Genomic DNA, 17749 nt, shown 5'->3' on the forward strand with positions numbered 1-17749 from the left:
GAACTCTTTTACATTTTATTTTTTTATAGTTTAAGTTATTTTATGAATAATTTTCAAGCATAAGAGTTTTAGTATACCAAACCCAGATTTTAATTCCATGTTATGTTGGCTTGAAGGTCTATGTGTGTGAAATGGGTAAAGTCCCCTGAATAAAATATATGTTCATAAACCCTCTTACATCCACCTGGAACAAAAGTTCTCTGTAAAAACTAATTCTAGATTCTAATCATTTCTCTGACAGTTTCTAGCTTTTCATTACTTCAAGTTCTTTTGTGTGTGTGTGCTTGAACCATCAAAGCACAACACAAAGAGTTTTTTGAAAATCTGTCCCTGCATTCAGAAGTGATTGTGGGCTGCCTGAACCCTGGCCATTGATAGGGCAGGAGGAGAAATTGCTGAAAGCATTTCCCCATGTTTGGAGGGTCCACCCCTGTCTCTTCAAATCCTGGAGCTTTCTCACACATCACAAACAAAAGAAAAAAAGGAGAGACAGGAAACTTTGACACTTTATACTTTTCTTGAAGATAAAGGGCAACCCTCTTCTGTGCTCATAATTTCAAATAATATTTATTTTTATTTTTCTAATCATTCATTAAAATAATAAATTTAATGACGTTTTATTTTTAAGTTAATTTCTTCTAATTATTTGTATGCATATGTACATTTTGTGCACTGAAAAACCACATTAAATAAATCTTGGTACACAAGCATTATCATAAAAGTTAAAAGGATACTATTATGTGTCCATTTATTGAAACAGGATACTGCAGGGGGTGTGTATTATAAGTGTTAAAAATGTGTATTGAACTAGAGTTTACATTTTTTTATTGTGGTTCAAGTACAGTTGTCTCCATTTTCCTGCCACCACTTTCCCCTGCTCCACCCACCCCCACCTCCCACCCTCAATCCTTCCCCTCTTTGGCTTTGCCATGGGTCCTTTATGCATGTTCTTCAACAACCATTCCTTTCTTTTCCCAGTTGCCTCCCCTCCACTCTGGTTACTGTCAGTTTGTTCTTTATTTCAATGTCCATGGTTATATTTTGTTTGCTTGTTTTGTTGATTAGTTTCCACTTACAGGTGAGATCATATGGTATTTGTCTGTCACCACCTGGCTTATTTCATTTAGCATATTGCTCTCCAGTTCCATCTAGGCTGTCACTAAGGGTAGGAGCTTCTTTTTTCTTTCTGCTGCATAGTATTCCATTGTGTAAATGTACCATAGGTTTTTGATCCACTCATTTACTGATGCGCACTTAAGTTGCTTCCAGCACTTGGCTATTGTATATTGTGCTACTATAAACATTGGGGTGCATAGGGCATAGGTTCTTTTGAATTGATGTTTCAGGATTCTCAAGGTATAGTCCCAGCAGTGGAATTGCTGGCTCAAAAGGCAATTCCATTTTTAGTTTTCTAAGGAAATTCCATACTGTTTTCCACAGTGGTTGCACCAGTCTGCATTCCCACCAACAGTGCTCTAGGGTTCTGTTTTCTCCACAACCTCACCAACACTTGTTGTTTGTTTATTTGTTTATGATGGCCATTCTGACCAGTGTGCTGGTTCTTTTCCTAATCAATTGTGCAGTGGAGTTTCCCCTGTTGGACAACTAACTCGGTAAGAGTTCAACATTTTTTTTGCCTGTAGATATGTTTGCTCATTCATAGACTTTTGAGTTTGAGAGAATGCATCTAGGACACCTAGATGTGCTCTGAAATTTCAAAGAGCTGATATTTGTGTCTTTGTATTAACATTCTGATTCATCTAATGATTGTGAAATATCTTCTTTCATTTCTCACCAAAGGACATGCCCATTGAGAGAGGGGGGAAGGGAGGAGAAAGGGAGAGAGAGTGACATCGTTGTGAGAGAGAAACATCAATTGCTTGCCTCTCCTATGGACCCCAACTAGGGACAGAACCTACCATGTAGGCATGTGCTCTGACCAGGAACTGAACCCACAACCTTTTGGTTTATGGGACGATGTCCCAACCAACTGAGCAACATTGGTCAGGGTTGCTCTTCTCTTTTTCTTGTTTTAAGCAGAGTCTGAAAAATTCTAAATTCTTAAATATGTCCAATAAAACTAAAAATAAAGTACAAAGGAAGTGTCTTGGGTCATTTTTACATCTGGGTTGGTGGGCCAATGTTTTGGACAACTCAAAAAGAAAACTAAAAAATGATGAAACAATCATACTTTATTTTTTATGCTTCAAGCTGCTTCTATCATTATACTATATTTATTATTTCAGTGTTTTTTAGCACAGTTGGAAATAATGAATAAAGATGAAATAGTTCCTAGAATGCTAAAATAGTGAAATAAAGATATAGAAAAAAAGATCACTAAGATTCCCATTTTTATATTAGATTTTATAAAAGGGTGCAAAGGACCCAAATAGTAATTAAAAGTAAAAACAAAAGATACTCTACTAAAAATATTAAACAATATTATTATATAATGATGAAGACTATTTTTTAAACAAATAAATTTTCTCTGTGTTCTTTGGAAAATCTCTAATAAGTAACTATAGGGGACCATTCCATGTGGTGTGGGAAATGTAGCCCAGCCCCCACTCGGAAAGGCCAGTGGGGAGCAAGGTCTGGCACACAGGACCCACTCCCATGGATAGGTTCTCCTATGGGGAATCAGACCTGCATTGTACCTAGGCTGTTATGTGACTTGCTTTTGCTAAAACTCCCTCACCCTGGATGGAGGCACAAGTGTTTATTGCATATTTCTAAAGTAACTTCCTAAAATTTGTGCTAAACCTCCCAAGTATGGAGTATAACCCATTCAACCACTTTCCCCCTTGGTCTGTAACATCCTTCTCTTTGAAGAAATTAGCAACATTCTTTCCTTTGTTATCTGTAAAAGGTAATCACCCATAGCGAACCCGTGCATAGTAAATGAGAACCATTCTCAATGTAATGGACTCAGAAAAGCAATAAAAGCTTGTCTAAGCAGGGGTTGGGGCCCTCTCTCTCACTTAGAGAGTGGCCATGCTGTCCCTTTTTTTTCACAGGATTTCTGTAGTCCGTGTGAATTTGTTCATTGCAGCCACAACACATAGACCCTGCTGGCTAGGGTCCACATCAAGTAACAAAAGTAATGAAATATAAATTTATACAAATAGAACTGCTCAAGAGAACCTCAAAACTAAGCATGTGTCTAGCAACTTGCCTTCACACTGAAAATTCCAAACCTCACTCTGTAAAATTGTTTTTATTAAGACAGATGGTGATGTTTCCCACGTAAATTTTAACACATAGAAACTTGATAACTACGTAAAACAAGAAGACTGCTAATGATGTTGTGAGGTGATGATCCATGGGCACTACGCAATAAAACAGTTAGTTATAATCCTAGTAAAAGTCATTAGCAGCATTTGCTGGTCACTGAGTGCTGTGCAGATGTGACTCCTCCATTGCCCAAAATCTGCCTGTGGCCAGGCAGTCTTCCCGAGACTTAGCCTGCACTCAGCTTACTCTCCAGGTCTATTCCTTCCATCTGGAATGCAGGGCAGCTACACTCTTGCAGGGAGCTCTGTGGGAGACCAGAAGTATCTGATGCCCTAAGACATGTTTGTTTTCATTTCCATATAATTTAAACACAAACTGATTCTTGGATTAAATCTTACATATGACTTAATTGGCTGATTATTGACTTAAATGTGAGGAATCTGATAAGTACTAAATTCTAAGATAAAAATAAAACAACACTAAAAATAACACCAAAACTTGTCTAAATAAGTGAAGCAAGAGAAGCAAAAGACACTTTACCGATGAAAACTCCTGGCTTCCGTGTTCCATTGAGCCCAGCAGGTTGTTTGGGACACAGAGCCAGACAGCACAGCACCTACCCTTGACTCCTGGAGGGTCCTTAGGCTGTGAGGAGAGGAAAGCCAAGAGGTGACCTCCAGGCTTGCAGATCTGATACTCACACATGAGGCTGCAGGTGTCCACTCTTCTTCTGGTGTGTCAAAGATGTCACAACTATTTTAAACACAGTGGTTTGGGACGAGAAAATCTAGTGTGACTTAAACATGCTAATGAGATATTCTAGGGTTTTCAGGAACATCTATAAAGGACACATGGACAAAACTAAAGTGGGGTAGGATCAATGGTGGGAAGTGGGGATGGCTGGGGTGGGAGAGTGGTGGAGAGAAAATGGAGACAACTGTATGTATATTTTTTAATTAAAAAAAGAAAAATTATCAATTATATAATAGAATCTGACCTACAGCTGAAGCAATCTGATATTGATCTGTATATCTGCAAATAATCTGAAAAACTGCATATTATTTTAACTGTCTGACTGATATGAAATACTTTTATTACTATTTATAGTTGTGTTATCTTGCTATAATCTAAGGTTAATTTTTAAAAGTTTATTTCATCTGCATAAAATTGGTGATCTGTATTAATGGGTGTGGTGTTTCTTTTTAAGGTAATAAAAATGTTCTGGAATTGGACAAAAAAAAGAGATATTCTGGATGGTTCTTCATTTGCCACCACATAGCTCTAAATTCTGCCTTGCCTTGTGAGGTGATGTCTCTGGGAAAGTTACTCCAAGAGATAGTTAATTTTGCCCAAATTGCTTTCATGAAGCAAGGAGGGACAGTGAAGAAAATGAGCTAACTTGATGCTTTTTAAAATGAGTTTAAATGAGCTTCTCTCAAAGATTCATGTTTATCCACATAGTATTAGGCATTAAGACTGCCTTGCCAAATGTACCACCTTTGCAAATTAATATTCCTGGAACAGATGACTTTCCTATCAGTGTATCACATTTTTTTTGGCAATGTACTATTATTGAAGGGTAAGGACCATTATTCTTTAAGGCAAGATGCAAAGAAAAATGAGACCCAATCCAGGAATGCCCGTGGCTGAGTTTCAAATACACTTGTTTTAATTGTCCTTGAAGCAGCACTCCTGTGCATTATAGATTGCCCCAAATATCTCTGAATAATAGTTACAATACAACAAATATTGGTTTTATGTAGAATAAAACTGTGCTAACATCTTGGGCAATTAAAAAATAAAACATGTATGGCTTATTGAAACAAAAAGGATGGCTATTTTTTCTTTAAAGTATTGAGTACTTTTTTTTCCTTTAGTATATTCAATATAAAAATTCATCCCTTCACAATACAGGAGAAGTGCAGCACCTGGTTGGAACGCCTTTGCAAAGCGGACGGTCATCACATGGAAAGCCACACCTGTGCCACAGCGTCATGAACTGTGCCCATAATGGGTGTGTGATTATAGACTTCACCATAAACAAGAAGCTGCCCACAAAAACTAGTAGTTTTGTTGGCAGCAAAATGGCACCAGGTGTTAGACCTCAGTTCAGCAACCAGTACTTGAGTTCTGGCTAAGAAAGAATTCAGATCCAAGGCTCAAACTATAAAGAGAAAGTTTACTTAGAAAGTCACAGAGGTAGTAGAAGTGAATGGTTGAAGAAATGGGCTCAGGAAACAAGTTACGGGGCAAAGGAAGGGCAAAAAAAGAATTTAAGAGAGGGAGAAAGAAACATGCCTTGAGAAGTGAAAGACAGAGGAAAGATGTGGGCATGCTTTTGAGAAAAAGGGAAAAAGAGAGCACGCTTAGGGTCCCTGTCTTAAGGGCTTTTATATGGAGGTCTCAGGGGAGGATCTCAGTAGAATAGCCATCAGCTTTCCCTCAGGGTCATGGTCTTCACTAATTGGCCTGTCTGGTTTGCTTCTTCTCTGGGTATGGAGCTGAAACACAGCTGAGACCTAGGTGTCATCTCCAGACTTGAATGCTTAAGAGAGTGTTGTGCAAGTGTTTGTAGTTTTGCCTGTTGCTTGGCACCCGGGGCTCTCCTCCCTGGTGACTCTTTGCACCTGGCTTATTGTTCTTACTCTGATCATGCCTATCTAACTACCTACTGCAGTTTGATTCAACAAGCAATGGTTTAATTTCAAAATGAAGAACAGCCAACACACTTGTTTTTTCTGGAGCTTATCTCTTCTGATAATCATAGCATAATTCACATTACATTTGCATTAAAATGGAATTATAGTTTATGTACACCTACCATGAATGTTTTTGACATTATAAGTATTGAGTTAACAGGAGGGATGTTGAGTGATTAAAACCAAAGGAATCAGTGTTTGCTTCTCTTAGGTTTTACTGTTTGCAATTTTTTGTGAACTAGACATTGAGAAAATATGTAACAAACCTGTATAAATAACTCATGCATTTTATAATCAAAACAATAAATAGGTATCATTTTTTCCAAATTTAATATTTAAATTTAATTGTAATAAAGTAACATGAAAGTTTGAGATTCAAAAGGGCCATAGTATATTTACTCCACAAAACAATCTTTAACTTCACATCTGTCTGTCTCCTCCCTGCATTCTCTGTATTGGCAATTTTTATCTCACGGCACACATAAACTAATTACTGAAATTCTGTGACACACCAAAAAATATATTATATTTTTGCCAATCTGACAAAAATAAGTATAATTTTGATTTATTCACACCAGACAGCTATTGTTGTGCAGGTTGTTATCATTTTTTTATTTGACAATCTAAGGGAAAAAAGGTCAGTGCCCCTGACTAAATAGTCAGGTATTGCATGTTTTAAAAATTCTTGTGACACACCAGTTGAAAATTGCTGCTATATATATGAATATCTAGGTGTGTACATTTATATTTATATATCATCTATATCTATAACTATATACATTTATATTCATATTATCATTCCTCTGACAATTTGGTGAAAATTTTTTGGTAGCTACTCAGAATTATTTTGTTACCAGAAGCTCCTGTCTTTTTGCACACAGCAATCACAAATATCAAAATATATTTTGTGTGTGCCTTTTCCAGGGTTTCAGAAGAGTTTAAGTGGGTTCATAATGGAGATCATTGTTTACTCAGATAAAACCAACAACTCTGGGGCTTCCCAATGCCTGGACAGGCCATGGAGCAGACACACAAAGATAAAAGGAGGCCCGGTCTGTGGGCTGAGCACCTCAAGTAAATAAGTGGTTGGATGGTGCTATGCAAATAAGTGATTGGTCATCTCACAGATCTGGAACGAGCAGTGCATTAAAGCAGCAGCCTGCTTCTTGATTGTGGATCCTGGGAGCCTTTCCTCTCAGGTTGCCAGACAACGTGCTGCAGCTCTGTAGGAGCCACTGCTTTCTCAGTCATCACCACTGAACTTTTACCAATCACACACACACTCAATATGCTCCCTCATTAAATCAACAGAGCCTCCCCACATGGATGGCTTCATTTATTTACACAGGCTGTACCTGGGCAGGTCACTCAGGTCACCATCCTTATAAGATTTAAAGAGTAGGGTTTTGAATGGATTAATCTCAAGAGAGTCAGAGAAGTAAATGAGAATTTTTTCCAGGTCCTTATTCATATGTGGGTCATTGTCACAGAGTCTATTGTAAAGGGCTCCCTGTCATGTGAAGTTTGTGATAGGTTGACTCAGGATTCAATGACTGTGTCTTCTCAGATATTACTGAGGTTTCCTGGAGAGGAAGAAATTCTACTTCCAGACAGTCCTGAGTTTCCAGCCTGCTAAACTGCCTTCTGGATTTCAGACTTGGTGCCCAACTGTCTGAGCCAATTCCTCAAAATAAATTTAATTTTTATAAAATTACATATATAGATGTAGGTACATCTATATAGAGATAGTACTGATATTTCTATATATAAATTTATATAGAATATATAGAAAGAATATATCTATATGTTTAAATCTATTTGTATCTTTATATCTATCTATCTATCTATCTATCTATCTATCTATTATTGGTCCTATTTCTATAGATACATCATCCAAGGCCAAGACTGTTTCCCAGGCAGAATAGAAGAGCCTGAGTTAAAGATCAGACGGTAGGACTCACTGTCCTCAGATGGGCCCTCAGGGACTTATTATGGGAAGAAAAGCACCAATTAGAACCTTGTGGACTTCCTAATGGCTGGTCAGGACTCAGCCAGTTGTCTGTAGAGACACAGAGGCAAAGATTGTCCATACTTAAGATCACTAGGTATGTTGACCATATATTTTATATCAAAGATATGGAAGGCCAGACCATGGAGTTTTTGAAGACATGGAGCTGAAAGGGAGGGTTATCTTTCAAATTCTTCTTTTTTCAAGTTTTCACCTGTTCTCCTTTTATATTCTTCAGAGAAAGATAAGGAAATATTCCACATTTTTGAAAGAGAGCACCCTATCTCTGTACCTAATGTTTAGTAACTCGGATATGGAGAATGATCTCTCATCATGGTGCTGGACCAAAGCAGAAAAACTTGATGAGTCCTGTCATTATTAGAAGGTCATTTGAGGGAGTCTTAGTTTCTGATAAGTACGACTTGTAAAGGTGAGCTCCCACTGTCCCAGCTACAGTTCCCTGGGAGTCTCTGTAGCTGGGACAGTGTGAACTGTCACAGACAGGAAATCCCAGGGGCATCAGGAGTTCCTAAGACCAGGAAAACCTGCTTTGGGAGAGGTTATCCTTGGGTCCTACAGACTGTGGAAAGCACCAGTGGTGTGATTTCTGAGAGGGGAGGGTGAAGCAGATGTGCACAGAGGCTGACAGATAACATGGGACAAGGTTCAGGGGTATCCCCAGAGAGGGCAAGCTTACCCACAAACCATCAGTGTACCACATTGTACATAACTGCATTGACCTTTTATGTTGCACAAAACTTTTTGGGGTATGATTATTTATTTTCTGTTCTAAGCCAGTGTATGTGTCTATGAGCGTATGCACATGTACTTGTGTGCATGTGCAGAAATGGAAAGCTTATGCTTAGTATGGCCTAAGACTGACCCATGAATCTCAAGGAATGGTGACCAGAAGGCAGAAATGACAAGGACATGGCAATGTTTTTAGTCCTCTCTCCAAAAAACCCTCATCACATGTCAGGACAAAAAGTTGGTGGATGTTTTACACTTGATCCCTCAGTCTCAAGGTCAATAAGTCAGCCCCAGGCACATTCCTTGTAACAGACTCCTTCACCCCTGGTTCAAATCATTCACAATCCTAAAACTGTGAAAAGATTGACCAAGTATGTATCTTGTACCCACTTTCCTGCCTATAACTGCATTTTCTAAATTTAGAGCATCCCTCTGAGATTCGAAGACAGGTTTGACATTTTTATCTTAATTTTGTCTCATTGCCACTGCGTTGTGTAAAGTATTACAATAGAACACTGAATACAATAGTTGAAGAGTGGCTAAATTGACAGTCACATACATGAGTTTGTCCTTTCGAGGAAAGTCTAATTATTAAGAGTTAAATACTCTGCTACTTGCTAAAAATAATAAGCTAGAATTCAGGAGGAAGATTCCCAGAATATTGTGACAATAGCTGACAGCAAAGTAGAGTTCTTGTGTTTTCTTCAAGGTATGTTCTCATTATACTGTAGACTCGCGGTTAACCAGGGTGAGGACGCCCTGGAACAATAGTAGATATAACTCAGCAGATCATAATGAAAACAGAATATTCTATGGAGTTCAAAATCAATAGATTTTAGCCAGTCTTATGCTAATGAACGACTCAGATTTCTTCACCAGTCTCTTGGGGGCCTGAGTAAATTACAACCGCAAAGCTCCACCCAGAGTCGGGGTCAGCACTTTCCTGGTGGGCTCTCTCTAATGCCCCTTTCCAACCACAGGCAGTGGCAGGCCAAGCTTGGATGCTCAGTTATGCAGTATTGATTTAAGGACATATTTGTCCTCATCTGTTAGGGAGGAACACCAGACCTGGATCCCAGGGATCTCATAATTGGATTCAACCTATTTTGTATTAACTAATTAGGACAGTTCTTTTTTCTGCATGCTCCTTTCTGTCTGCTCAGCGATTTTAATCCTTTTTATTTCATGAGGATAGAATGTAAGGTTCATTATTTTCTTTTTAAATATTTGACGATGCACTTCCAGCCCGATGGGAGTGACTGGGGATACAGTAAAAGAAATGTAGATCTTATTTTTCTCTGCCCTTTTATTAGTCTTCCTTTATCCTTTCTTGCAATGTTCCCTCCCCTCCCCTGCCTCCTGCACACACTTATGAACACACACACACAGCTCCTGCTGACATTGGAGCACACATCTGTGTGTCTGAAGGCTCTGATCAGACCTTTAACAGATAACCTTTTATTCCACTAATATTAAGCACTGGATTGGCACAAGAGATGGTGGTGATGGCCACATACTCACTACACAAGTCTCAAATTCAGCCCAACTACTGAACAGCTTTGATTTAGCATTCCACAGGCATCTGATCTGAGTGGAGCAAATTTTCTGGAACTAGACCTCTTGAGTCTGACTCTGCACTGCCTTTGTCCTGGCTGAGCTACCCATGCCCAGAGCTTCTTTTGAAAGCAATGTGAGCCCTGAGCTTGGGCCAGCTCTTTGGAGACAGGCAGGGAGGGGAAAAGCAGGCCTTTGTGAGGGTCGTGGACAAGAAGAGACCCATCTGCAAGTCTGTTGGACAAGCCTGGGATGTAGTGTGGGGGTGAACCACATTGAGGGACATTGTGTTCACTGATTGCACAAAGGCCATGAATGAAAATGCAGTGACTGAGAGCCTCCCACACAGTGTGGAGGCAAGTGTGATAGATATAAACTGGAAGACAGAGGCACAGATCATCTAGCAGTTAACTGTCTACAGAATTTCACTAAGCATTTAGGATAATCCATGTAGATTATGTTCTTAGGCCTGTAATTATAATCATGATATCATGTATGCATTCTAATTCAAATCTGATGAAACAGAATAAGTATTTAGATGCCCCAAATTAGCACATGGCCAAGATACCCCTTCTTGGCAGCCCATGTGCCTCTTTCCCTTCAGTCCCAGGAAACTGATTCTTCCCTGGTGGGTGGTATGTCAAAAGTAGCTGTGTCTTTACTTTCTGAGCTCAAAATAATGCACCTTTTAAAATCCAACAACTGTATTCTCTACACCTCTGTAAACAAGGGAAAATGTGAGTCTGTTGCCCCCTTCTGTGGTCCCTGAAAATCAGAAACAGGTGAGGATGAAGGTGAGGGTGACAGTGTAGGTGAGATCCCTGGTGGACCAGTCACCCAAATGGGGCATGTCAGCCTAAAGAAAGAAGATAGAAGGATGCCTTTAAAGTAGTGATGCTAGCAAAACTGATTTGGAGAGTTGGGGAAGACTTCATTGTCACCAAGGCATCAATTCTACTGGTTTTGTCCTCAGTTCATCTGAGAGTTGTGTTCAAAAACATCGCACAGCCAAAATAAAGCCTAGACAGTTCATCCTATTGTTAGATGTGGAGGTGAGGCTCTATGTTGTCTCAGAAGGTGCCCAGAAGTCAGGAGCTCAGGGTGCCCTGGAGCCACTTAAACACATTTCTTTATCCCTTAGCTGTGTGTGCGTTGTCTTTCCTGGGCTTTTGAATAATGAAATCATTAGATATTTCTCTCACACTTCCAAAAATCTATGCCCTGAAAATTTAAACAAGTTGTGTGGTGTTTTGTTTGTTAAGTGCTGCAAAAATCTCTTCAGTATAAGAGCTGGCCAATCTGCTGACTGTGCTCATCATGGGCTTTGGTTATGAGGGACTATAGATTTTTCTTCTCAGCAGAAGGTCAGAAATGGATTCGCCCCCACTCTTGGTGTGTCAGCCTGGCCTCCCTCATGGGATGTTGCTGCCTGAGTCTTTCAGGAGCTTTCTATGCTGATCCAAACCATGGAGGCAGCTGTCTTAGCAGACCATCTGTGCGGTTCATACCACATACGGACCTCACACATCTGGGACACACTGGGTGTTGCCCTGTCATAGGTTCATTTGCTCTGTTTAGTTTTGGGTCTGGGCAAAATTGTGCATGGCCTTCAAGATTTCCCTGAAGTCCCGGGTTGCTTGAAATCCTAGTGGTCAGAGAAGGTATGTCAGCCTGAATGCTGATGTCCAAGATAATATAAGAGAGGAAGTGTGCCAAGTATTGCTTTGTTAATCTGCATGCATGACATCCATGTGGGTGTCTATGACTCCAGGGTTGTGCTAATGTGTGTGCAGGTGTGTATGTGTGTTGTGTAGTTACTATGAGACCTTGACTAGTCTTCAGTCTTATTCTGAGAACAGAGTGCTGAGGACCACCTGGTCTGTTCTTTTGCAGGAAACCCACGTTCAAGGACCAGCACAGATTTAAAAATGCAAATTACAGAAATCAGCTGCAGGCCCCCATGGGAGTGCTAACACTAGACAAATTACCAAAACTCTTTGCTTTCCCTCTTCATATAACCTGAAATGGAAATAATATCTGTCTACTAGAATTGCTATAAGTGTAGGGGAAGTAAAACATGTAAGGTGCTTTGTTTGGCATCTAGCATGGAGTAAACACTCAATACATGTTGGCTACGATTATTACGTTAGCAACTTACCTCTCATTTACTATTTTGGGGGCAAGGAAAGGGAAGCAAACGTTACATGGGCCTCATAACTTTTTATATGATGTTTCTTTCTATGTTATCTGAATTTTTCTCTTTTTTCTTCTATTATCTTGAGAATATAGCATAAACTGTATATAAAAATGAATTCCCAAGTTGGCAGAGCCAACCACAGTTAGGAAGCCTAGGACCTGCCCAGCAACTCTGTTCCCACAAACCCATCTTAGAGACTCCTGTGAAGATGCCCTCAGGGGCATGGAGGGAGGCCCTAGACTGTGTGGGGGTGGTGGGGGGGAGCAGTCCAGATAAAGTAAGGTTGTGTCATGCCAGGAAGATCGGGAAGGATGTAGGGTTTGACTTACTACCTTGTATGGGAATAGCTGGAAGTCTTCAGGTAAAACGGCAGGGTCACATTTTGTTTCAGAAAGATACACTAGTCAGGTTATGATAAATGCACTTGTGGAAACAAACATCCCCAAAATTTCAGAGCAGGGCAGGATGGTCTGAAGGTGTTGGACCATGCAATAGTTCTTCCAGAGAATTGTCAGAACTCTCTTTTGCAGTCACACTCCCAAAGTCTATGCAGATTTTCCTTCTCCCTGTTATTTACCCCACTTTCTCACCAGCTCCTTCACTTCCTGGAGAACTAACAGAATCCTGGGACATGAGGATGGTAAGGGGTTTAGAAAAGAGGATGATAATGGTGTTGGGGGTAAGAATCACTTAACCCTTCCTAATCCTTACAAATGAGATCCAGATTTACTTGAAAGCTTGGATAAATATATCCATTCATTTTTTAACTGTAAGTGAAGGAATAATTTTCACTGTGCTTTCAAGCCAACAAATATTTAATATAGATGTTTTCTTGAAGAGAGTGCTGCTCCTGGGGATCAAAAACAACACCAGTGGGTTTATGATGTCGACTACATTAGCAGGACACTTCAGAAACTTCAATGCAAGGGTTGGAGGCATGGGCTGTGATGCCAGGAAGTGATGATATCCAACTTTGTCTGGAAGGCAGGACGATTTTCAAAGAAACACTGAGAAGATCATGCTTTTGTGAAAATATAGATTATTTGCAAAATGTTAGACAATGAAACAAAAGCATTAATGTGAAAACCAAAATGGCTGCTCAAACCTAAGAAAGCACATTAATTTTAAGATATATCAGAGTCTGAGTTTTTGGATGTGGCAAGAGAAAGTGTTTCCAAGAGTGCTCTCTGCTGCCATGCTATCTTGTTACCTGCAGTCCAGAAACTGATTTTCTCATGTACCTGGCCCTTGCTCATTTATTTCTGTGCTTTTTATGTTGCAAGATTTCATTCACCACCCCCCGCCATGAGTGTCATCAGCTCCCCCCAATGTGTGATTTCACAAGGTTTATAATTTTAAGACAGAAGAGAAGTGGACACTGGAGCATGTCAGTTGCTGTTAGGAAAGGCTGTATCTGGGGAAATGGTGCTAATAATGTGTATTGGGAGACAGTATTACAGGGTAAGTAATGAACAGGTGTGTCTGCTGAAGAAGAGGGAGGATATTTATGCAGATTATCAAAAGGTTTGAGATATTTATCATTTATAAACCACCAAATGCATCATTAAATAAGCTCTTTGCACACTGAAAAAAAAAAGGATGGCTGAAATGACAACCAAGATTGAATAAATTCAATGGATTTCCTCAAAGTGAATCGACCTGAAAGATGCATTTGCTCTGAGAGAACGTCAGGAATGAGCTTTCAACTGCAGCTGCTTCCTGCTCAGAACTTTCTGCATGATGTTTGCATACAGGACTTGGTGTCCTAAAAAATGACTTATTCATTTCATCCAAAGTGATTATCTAATGACATCAAATACAATTAATCCAAGCTAATGAATTTAAAAAGGGGTGTCACTAGTTAATCTATTAAACCATGTGTTTCTAAGCTGAAATTTGCTCAATATGTGTGGCAAATGTAAACAATTAAGTTTCCTTACTTTATCCCTAATAAGGCAAGACTATCTGTGTTGTCATAAAGTCTGAATTAGTAAAAATTGTTTATTTATTTACTTATTTTAGTTCATAAAAGAAAGGGGTTTCTTGGGAAATTTGTTTTAATAAGTATGTAATAATGATTAAGAATGTACAAATAAAAATGAACGAATTAATATTTCTAAATTAAGTTACCCTACATTGTTTATTTTACTAAGTGCTACATAACTCCCTATTATCTTATGAAATTTATTAATTTGTTGGGTATATTCCTTTGTTGTTACTGTCAGATAATACTTAAAACTCCTCCCTCCAGACAAAGCCATCCTGAATTGCTCTTGTGTAGGCTCATGGAGAGAGGAGATGGGCTCAGGGTGTCCAGACTACCCGGTGGATCCAATCTGGCCTTCAACCACATCACCTTATTGGTGAGCCCCACAATGGCCAGCTTTCCATTTTCCTCTGCTCCAGCACATGGCCTAAATGAGTAGCTGGCTTCTGGTGACATTCAAGGCCTTCCTGGATTAGGAGGGCTTCTAATCCCTTGACTGTAAGCAGCAGTAACTATGAATTCAGCCCTTTCTGTTTACCACAAAGTTAGACTCCTTTTTACCACAAATTTCTATTTAACTTCATAAGAGAAATGAATGCCTATTCCATTCAGGACAAACTCTTATTTAGTTCAGGGTTTCCTACCTGCCCTCTTCCTCCAGTGGAAGGTCACAGTTCCAAGGCCTTTGAACGTTGAAGCATCAGGGAAGCACATGGCTCACCATTCCTAAATCCTAGCTCGCCCAGCACTCATCTCAACTGGATTCCAGCAGGTTATAGTCTGTGACAGCACAGCCCCACCAGCAAGGTGCCATCCAGACCAAAAGGGTCTTCAGGGCCACCAGTTCTTTCCACCCACTTCCACATCCCTCTCAACGGATGTGGGGAGTATTGGGTGCTCTCACTGGGGCTGCACCAGGCCCCTCAGCCCAGTAGTGCATGTTCCTATGCCCCCTCCCCTGCCTTCTGATGCAGCCACAGGGAAAATCTGACATCTAACCTCTAGCTGGCTACCATTCAGATAGAGACCAAGTTTTTTGTCCTCTCAGATACCCAAGCCCACCCAAGGATTCCATATTCATCCTCCACCCCTCAGTTGGGAGGAATGCTCAGCCCTCTACCATGCCTTTCCAGTCTAGGGAGGAGCCAGTTGCTGGGCCTTTCCCCTAAGCCTTTCATCTGGGCAGAACTGTGACCCCAACCCATGCTCAGTTATTGAGGATTGAGGCCCATAAATTTGAGAGTTCCAGCAATTCAGAAAATCTTCTTTCATAACAACAATCCTTGTCACGAATCTCACTTCAAAACTCAAAAGCCAGGAATTGGTGCCTTTAATCTAACTGCCTTATCCCTCCCCTGAAGCTTGAAATTCCTCAACCTCCCTGACTGTTTCTAAGCGGGGAGTGGTGAGGGCCCAAAGATGGAATAAATAGAGGCTGTGAATCGCCTTGGTTAATCCACTTACCTCTCACTTAATTAAGAAACTTAAGTTTATTCTGAAAACTCTGCCCTTAAGTGAAGTGCCAATATATGAAGAAAAAGTTTTCATTAATTTCAATGAGATAAATAATGATGTTTTCTGGCTCAACCTATGTGACCCAAACAACTTTCCTAAAGAGAAAAAAAATGAGTTGAACAATAACTGTGAGCTTATACAAATAATAAATAGTTCAAAGTAAGTATATACAGTTTACACATAAAATATAATGTAATAAAAGGGAATTATGTGCATTCTTTTTTCTTCTTATTGTCTTATATTCTTCACCCATTTTAATATCTTGTGGGGGCCACAGTTTTCTTGCATTCAAACTGCAGTAAAAGTAAAGGTATAGTACCAGAATAAAGGCTTTGGCCCCCAAAAAGTCTCCACATAAGAGTACTGGGACACTTGTGGACATAGGTAGGTGAGCCATGAACCCAAGCATCTTTTAGGAGCTACTACCTCCATTGCTGTCACCCACATGCAAAACTTGAGATGAAGGGCACCCTATTACATCACTATGCAATTACAGCTGCAGAATGCCTATGCTTCAAGGAACACTTGATTCTTCCATGGGATCCAAATGCTCTTGCATCATCTTCCACAGTGAGCAAGTGTCTAGCACTGGGACCTGCTGGCTTTGGATGTTCTGAGCAAAAACCATTTGTACCCAGCCCATAAAATGAGTGATCCCTTTCCAAAGGGAACACTTTGATTGTCTGGATGGGGCTCTCTTTGCTGCAGTTAGTTAATAAAACACAGCTTAAGCAATAGTAGGGTCTTTATTTCAGAAAATCTTTCCACCTTTCTGAAAGATATTCTAACTTTTTCTTGGTATGTCAAGTAAATTGGTAAGAGCTTTTTATCTGAAAGTATAATGTGAGATGTCACTTCTCATGAATAGTTCATCTATTTTCTGTGTTTTCTGTTGAAGAAGTCACTTTTTGAGAGTCATTATCCAGAGCCTCTATTGTGAAAAGTTGTTACCTAAACCCACCTGGTGCCAGGGAAGTGTACATTCAGACTCTCAGGGCCTCACTGGCAAAGCTGTATCATCCACATAGACCAATGTCTGCTCTAAAACACATACTTTTCTTTCTACTTAAATATGGCAAAATGCGACTCAAATCATTCAATCATCTTACCCACTTCTCCAATTGCATTAAGGTACAAAAATTGTTTTGAGGTATAAATGAGGATGACTCAAATAATGACTAATTGAAGTTGTTGTTGCCCAAGTAAAGAGACCAGTATTTTATGAAACCAATCTTCAGATCACATCTTTATGATCAGGAGATATCTTTTGAAGGACCAGGGGTAAAGATGAGTTGGTTTATACAGGGAAGCTTTGTGAGTATTAGCTATACTATGTGTTCACAGGTGCGTTCCCTTATTTCAAGCATGGGTCTCCTTTTTTAAGAAGAGTTTAAGGCCCTGGAAGGGAGACTGTGCTGTATGCTTAGATAAACATATCAGGATGCATGATTCTGAGACACAGGTAGATACCTCTTCATCCTAGATGTGTTTCTTAAATTATATATATATATATATATCAGGTATTAAATTATTCATTGATATAGGACCAAAACTGATACAAGACCATGCTACTCTTTGGCAATGCTACTTAAAAAAATTATAGATCCCCAGGGTTGGACTTGGACCATTTGCCTATGAATTCCCAAGGAGGGTCCTTCCTCTAAGCTCAGTACTTTCTGTCTAGTGACATCATGAGGCAGTTCAGTCCAATTTAAATAGCTCTGGATATTTGATTTTAGTTCAGTGTGAAGGAAAATGTCCTTTCTTGTTATTTTGTCCCCTCAGTACTGTTTCATGGGTTGTAA

The 17749-nt window shown here is 39.7% G+C and overlaps 1 non-coding gene across 1 annotated transcript; it reads left to right on the forward strand.

Moving 5' to 3' along the window:
• The first annotated feature begins 328 nt into the window (after positions 1-328).
• Positions 329-461, forward strand: LOC123825007. Its single transcript, XR_006786794.1, has one exon. It is a non-coding gene; the product is annotated as a small nucleolar RNA SNORA71 (small nucleolar RNA).
• The last annotated feature ends 17288 nt before the right edge of the window (positions 462-17749 follow it).

This window comes from Phyllostomus hastatus, unplaced genomic scaffold, assembly GCF_019186645.2.
Source record: "Phyllostomus hastatus isolate PE091 unplaced genomic scaffold, TTU_PhHast_1.1 phas_contig_58, whole genome shotgun sequence".
NCBI classification, from domain to species: domain Eukaryota; kingdom Metazoa; phylum Chordata; class Mammalia; order Chiroptera; family Phyllostomidae; genus Phyllostomus; species Phyllostomus hastatus.